Source organism: Canis lupus, chromosome 18 (genome assembly GCF_048164855.1).
Source record: "Canis lupus baileyi chromosome 18, mCanLup2.hap1, whole genome shotgun sequence".
In the NCBI taxonomy this organism is placed as follows: Eukaryota; Metazoa; Chordata; class Mammalia; order Carnivora; family Canidae; genus Canis; species Canis lupus.
In genome coordinates this window covers 31,376,248-31,382,982 of record NC_132855.1, presented here as the reverse complement: position 1 = coordinate 31,382,982, position 6,735 = coordinate 31,376,248, and the positions used below count along the sequence as shown (strand labels likewise).

General features: G+C 39.2%; 1 pseudogene; it reads right to left on the bottom strand.

Moving 5' to 3' along the window:
* Window positions 1-3,363: 3,363 nt before the first annotated feature.
* On the bottom strand, window positions 3,364-4,138 carry LOC140609361 (transcription factor IIIA pseudogene; annotated as a pseudogene).
* Window positions 4,139-6,735: the final 2,597 nt, after the last annotated feature.

Sequence of the window (6,735 nt, the reverse complement as noted above, 5' to 3'; positions counted from 1 at the left end):
ATCCTTTTTTAAATGAATATCCACTTGTGTTGATATGGGCCTTATTTTTATGGCTTAATAGTATTATAGCAAGGCTGAGTGTCTTGTAAAATATAAAGGCAATTTTGAGCTTGAAAACTTGACTTATAAATATCTTTTAAGTCAAGACCTTGTGGGTACACAGCTAGTCTTTGTACCAAGGATGTTGTCATAATTGGACTGAAGTTCCAGAAACTGACTAGTACAATTAAATCTCTAAATAAGTGTTCAAGGTTTGATCTAGATGGGTGATGAGGGAGATTCTGCTGCAGATAGGTTATAAATCATATGACCAGGTTTGGGTACATGTTTTTAATATGATGTGATGTTTTTCAATTAAAATATCTGTGGCTGCATTTGAAGCTGCAACATTTTCTTGTAGGCATGTCTCCAATTTAGCCAATGAGTATGGATCCTTTGCCTTAGTTGATTTGGTTGGTGATGGATAAGCCAGTGAAGACTTTGGGTTTTAGTCTTCAGCATCTGCCATGTTTGGTTGAGACAATGGCTTACCTAGAGGGTTTGTGCTTCTGGATTGCAAACCTATAAAAGCATCCAGACCAATAGCAATGAGACCAACAGTCAACAGAATGGTGTGTAGCTGCACTTGACAACCTTTGTCATCTGATGTTGACTTTCCCCTGGACTGATTATTACCCATGAGGGATTGTCCGGTGGAGTCATTATGTGATATGGTGTTGATTTTATAATCTCTGAGTGTCATTTTTATTTTCTTTATTAAGTCTAGTTTTATATCTTCCTTTTGTTAGTCTACAGTGTCTATTAGAATTGCCCTGAAAAAGTAATTTTAATTTTCTGGCAGGAATCAGAGTACTACAGGAATTAAGGATCCACCCCCTTATAATCTGAATATTGACAAAGATTTTTAGAGTGGTGGAAATTTAGGTTCAAATGAGTCCTATATTAGATGAGCAGGGTCCTAGCCCATGGGACAACTTACAATTAGTGAGTCCCAGGAGAGTATACCCTAGATCTGGCCTCCAAATCTACGGGATGTGGGCAGAATTGAAAATCCATAAAGATAGTTGGAGACACCATTAAAGAGCATCATATATAAGGTATGTTTATACACATGTAGGTCAGACATACTCTGCCTTTAAATACAGGAGAGGTCTATAGGAAGGTTTTTTTTAAAGTTAGTGTGTGGTGTGAGTTGGCTAGAGGGCCTTGAGTTAAGAGAGATTAATGTCTGGGGCAAGAACACCAGTTAGTGGTTTATTTTGTAACTGAAAGGAGAGTTCTTTGAGGAGCCCATTAGGCTTCTCAGTTAAACCACCGGGTATAGGCATACGTTGGAGATATTGCAAATTTGATTCCAGATCACAGCAATAAAGTGAGTATCACAATAAAGCAAAGTCAAATGAGGTTTTTGGTTCCCCAGTGCATATAAAAGTTATGTTTATACACTACCATAGTCTATTATGTAATAGCATTATATCTAAAAACACTGTATATACTTTAAAAATCTTTTATTGCTAAAAAAAGGCTAATTCTCATGTGAGCTTTCATTTCAGCAAATTGTAATCTTTGTGCGGGTGGAGGTTTTGACTGGATGTTGATGGCTGCTGACTGATCAGGGTGGTGGTTGATAAAAGGATTTTATGAGGTTTGCCACATGGATTAACTCTTGCTTTCACTTCAACACTTAGAGGCCATTGTAGGGTTATTAATTGGCCTAATTTCCATATTGTTGTGTCTCAGGGAACAGAGAGGCTGGAGAGAGGGAGAGAGATGGGGAAATGGCCAGTCAGTGGAACAGTCAGAACACAGACATCTGCTGATTAAATTTGCCACCTTACATGGATGTGGTTTGTGGCACGCCAAAACAATTTCAATAGTAATATCAAAGATGTTAATGTCAACAATGGAAAGGTTTGATATATTGTAAGAATTACCAAAATGTGACAGAGACAGTGTGAGCAAATGTTGGAAAAATAGCTCTAATAGACTTGCTTGACACAGGGTTGCCACAAATCTTAAAAATAAATAAATAAAATATAGGCAAAGTACAATAAAACAAAGTACAATAAAATGAGGTAGGCCTGTATTGTATATTCTGAGAAAGGTCTGAACATCCAAAGGGGATAAGGAGTGTTTTGATGAGTGTTTAAGGAGTGTTTTGATGATATTGTAACCTCAGAATATGCAGAGATGCAAGTGACTTTGATTTAAACTTTGGCTATTTGTGAGATAAAGAGTTCATAGAGTTCTGAACAAAGGGGACAACTCATAGGCAATGACTCAAGGATTTATTTTTTAAAAATGTATCAATAAGGTATTTTGCTGACCAGGACATCCAGTGCTAAGATGGCTATCTGAAGTTTGGCAAATTGGCTAACTTTTGGACAGTATACTTTATCTAGGACACACAAGCTAGGGGATGGAAAGCAACACCATACAACTGAGCTCCATCGCTTTGATGGTGGCAATGCCATCCATATAGAATATGAACTCCCATTGCTTCATTCATTTGATCCCATGGACTCTTAGGTGTCAAAGGTGTCTGGGGGAATGGCAACTTTATCCAGCACCCTGGCTCTGGCAAGGTACTGAGGACAAGAAAGACCATACCCTCTTCAAGGTAGGATGTGCCAGAAAGCCCAGATTTGACTGTCCTGTATCAAGGATGCCTCTGTAAAGGTGTTGACTTTAAGAGGTGCTTCATTCATAGTCTAGGCATAATGGGTAACTAGGTGTAGAGAGTCACAGGTTCAGGGATCTGTGAGAGTCACTATTTTTTAAAAGATTTTATTTATTTATTCATGAGACACACACACACACACACACACACACACACACACAGAGGCAGAGACAGGCAGAGGGAGAAGCAGGCTCCACACAGGAAGCCCAATGTGGGACTTGATACAGGGCCCTCAGGATCACGCCCTGAGCCAAAGGCAGATGCTGAACCACTGAGTCACCCAGGCGTCCTGAGAGCCACTATTTTTTAAAAGGGCCAGTAAGTGGTCAATAATTTTTGCTCAAATGGTGTATAGCACAGAGTCAAGGTCAGACTCTAGCATCCAAAAGCCAAGGGCAACCTATGGCTGTCATAGGTGTTTAGGTACTAGGGAGGCCTGAGAAGAGGCTGATTAAGCCTCTATGGTGATTGAGTCTCTGAGGGCATTTAGGAGAGTGACAGCCATTTTGATTCTTCTAAATCAGGATTACAATGAAGAGAAATGTGCTTCTGAGAGAAAATAACTGAGCTTGTCAGTGTGTTGTCCTCTAAACAGTATAATCTGATATTTAGCTGACAGTGACTATTGCTACTATTGAGATCAACACCATTCAGTATCTCCATCTTGTAGGCAAAGATAAGCCTTATTTGTATTTCCTTTCAGAAGGCATATATTCACTAAGATGAGAGTTCAAACTCAATTCTTCACGAGATGTTTTTACTTTGATCTTCATTTTCTTCTTGTCATAATCAAGCACAACAGGCATGCTTCATGAGACTGTGTTTTTTTGTTGCAAATCATTTGCAAGAGCCAGCATGTTCACACTTAAACAGGTGTGTTTCCTCACGAAAAAGAAAATATGGCTCTGGAGACTAAGCACAGCTGTGTAGCTTATACCACAGTCTTCTCTTGGACGTTGACACACCTCTTTTCTGCAGCATGCGTTTTTGTATGTTGCTTACCTTTACCTTTGTGTTTGGATGTTTTCCACCATACTTCCATATTATTTCATTTTTCATGGGTTTCTCTCACATATTTTTGCTGCAGTGGAACATCCCTTTTGACAAACGCAACCCTTGTGGACCATCCCAGGCCCTTTCAGACTACTGAGTGAAGCAGAGTGTTCTGCACATATTTCATTGTTTCACTTGAATTCCTTTATTATAAAATTCATTTTTGTGCCTGATGGAATTGTAGCTACTGATGTTTCTTAAAGGCTTTCTTACAACCTTCACAATGGCATACATATTGTTTTTGCTGATTTTTATGTTTGTATTCATAATGTTTCTTCAGGTTTGATTTTGTGTTAAATCTTTTTCATAGCCACTAACTGTGAAGATAAACAACTTTTCTCCAGTGTGGATCAGGATGTGGCAACTAAGATGGCAGTCCCTGATGAAGGCTTGGCCTCTCTTCATTGTCAAAAATAAGTTTGTCTATGAGCTTGCATGGTGCATATCTAGCTTTTGGCCTTGTAATCAGCTCTGCAGTCTGCTAAGGTGTGGAAAACCTCTTGAGGGCCATGGGGAGTAGCAGAATGAGTGAGGGCAGTTAGGGCAGGGCTGAACTGGGCTATTTCCTATCCCAGTGAACAGCATCTGCAGTTAAATGCATCTGTGATAATCAGGGAAGGCAGGCCTGGGCATCCCCGTCCAGGTCTAGGAGGGCAACCATATATGTGGCCACTTGAGGCAATCAAGAATCACAGCTTCTCCCAGAGTGAACCATTTTGGACCAACCCCATGTACTACACAATTGCACTTTATAGAGTGGTCCTCTGTGGGGCCTGTCAATTTTAATTTGGACAGATTTTAGAGCTTTTTGTTGATTAGGACCCTATTTAAGGTAGGCTGATTTGTAAGTGCAGTATCAGAGAAATTAAGTAGAATATCTGAATGAGCCATATGTTGCTTCCAGAACACAAAAAAGACTAAACTAAAGCATGTTGAACTTTTATGTCCTTAATGAGTGTGTTAAATAAAATTCCTTCGAGGAGGATGTCATCATTGTAATGTCATACTTGTGCTGATGGAGAAAGGTAGATCCAGTTAAGATATTGTCTGGAAATATTGTGTATAGTGGCAAAGCTGTTGTAGTACTCTGGAGGGTGGCCTGGAAAAGGGATATTGCTTTCCTTAAAAACTGCCACTAAGAAGCTGTTGTAATAGGCACAAAAGACAACGTATTAGCCAAATCTCTTCTACCAAATATTTACTGGTTGTTGATCTCATGAGGTCAGTAATTTTAATAATATTGGGTATTGGGTATGGGGACTTTCACAAATGGAATCACAGCATTAAAGTTACAGTAATTCACTGTGAGGTAACATTCATTTTTCTCTCTTTTCTTTAATTTTTGAAAATTTAAGAGTAGGCAATATTTAACTGTAATGGAGGATGAATGGGCATAATCACTCCTTTATTAATTAGGTCTTGGATAATAAACTTGAGTTCTTAAAGGTGCTATTTTACTTATATGGGACTATCTTAATTATTTTAACTGGGATGTCAATGGGGTCCATTTTTGTTAAGCCAATTTATAAGTACCAAATATTTTATTTAGTTTCAAATAATTTCTCATGATCTTAGTATCTTTGTCCAATACAGAATATTTAGGATAATGGATATTATAGCTATGGGAAATTTAGGCAAGGCTATAGTTAAAGTAAGGAATACCTATTTTTCCCTCTATTTTATATTTACTTTCTTAAGTTTATAGGGGTGCCATGTTTAAATTCAGTGAGATCTTCTGGCAAAACTGAAATTTGAGACCCAGTATGACTAAGTTCCTGCACTTTGTCAACTGGTGCATTTAGTAGTTGTTAATTTAGAGCCTGTGGTGTAGAGGCAAAAAAAGGCAATCAGCATCTTTTTAATCTTTTTGTTACAAAAATTCTTTTAGTAAATTTTGGATTTCTATCTGGGTCAAATTATGCATCTTTGTTTGAATTAAGCTACATATGTATAGTTTATTTTTATTTTTCTCATTGCATCTACATTTATTTTTTCCCCCTTTCATTCTTTTATTTTTAGAGTTTTGGGCTTCTAGCTACCTAAGTTTGCATCTGATAATTCATAGTGTGAAACTTCCAGTTGGTTATAGAAAAGGAGGGGAAAAAGATCCAGCGGCCTGCCTTGTAGGCAGTTGGCTCTTGCTCCAGCCTGCCTAGTCCACCTGTAAAGGGTTGCATTTGCACTTGAGAGGTAGAGCAGCCTCTCCTTGGGACGTGTAGTAAGTAAGCAACAGTGTCAGAAGATACCAACCCCATCAAAAATTATGTTGGGGCATTTACAAAGGCCCAAGCATACTGGCTAGGGATCTTGCATTGCTTCAGTAATGGAGTAACTGGTAGGTGTTCTAATTAGGGATGTGATATTAGTTTCTTTGCCCCAGAGACCTCCTTTGGATTATACATCGGGAGGCTACTCTCCAAGGATGCACCTATGATGCTCTTGAGGGTCTAGAAAGTACAAAGTTTCCTGGTGACAGCAACAAAGTATATAGCAGCAAAGAAGCAAGTAGGGTTTACCCCTGCCCAAGCAAAAGCAATGGCAGACACAGGTGCCATTTCTCTACCATGGGGAGCCCAATCAACATCTCTTTGCTTTGGAGCTGATGAAACACATAGGCAAATGAGAATTCTGCCCCAAAGCATGAAAAAAGATCAATGTCAAAGAAGCGACAGACCACTGGAATAGGCCTCTGCCAAACACAGACTGTGACTAGAAGAACACCAGAACACAGACCCAAGAAAGCACAGCTCAAGTGGCCTATCACTCCTATCTGTATGATGTGTCCCCTCCTGGTCTACTAGCTAGCCCCCAGAGGTGAGTCAATTAGCACTGCTCATTTTGAACATTCTGAGACATGGAAACCACCAACAGACATAGCAGTGAGCCACAAGTCTAAAGCGCAAGCTTAAATTTCATCCCAAATGACCCTCGCTGTGGTCTGGAACCAATTAGTAAGGCAAGAGCAGTCTCCTAAGAAGTTATCCAAAAGTCAGTGGTTATGA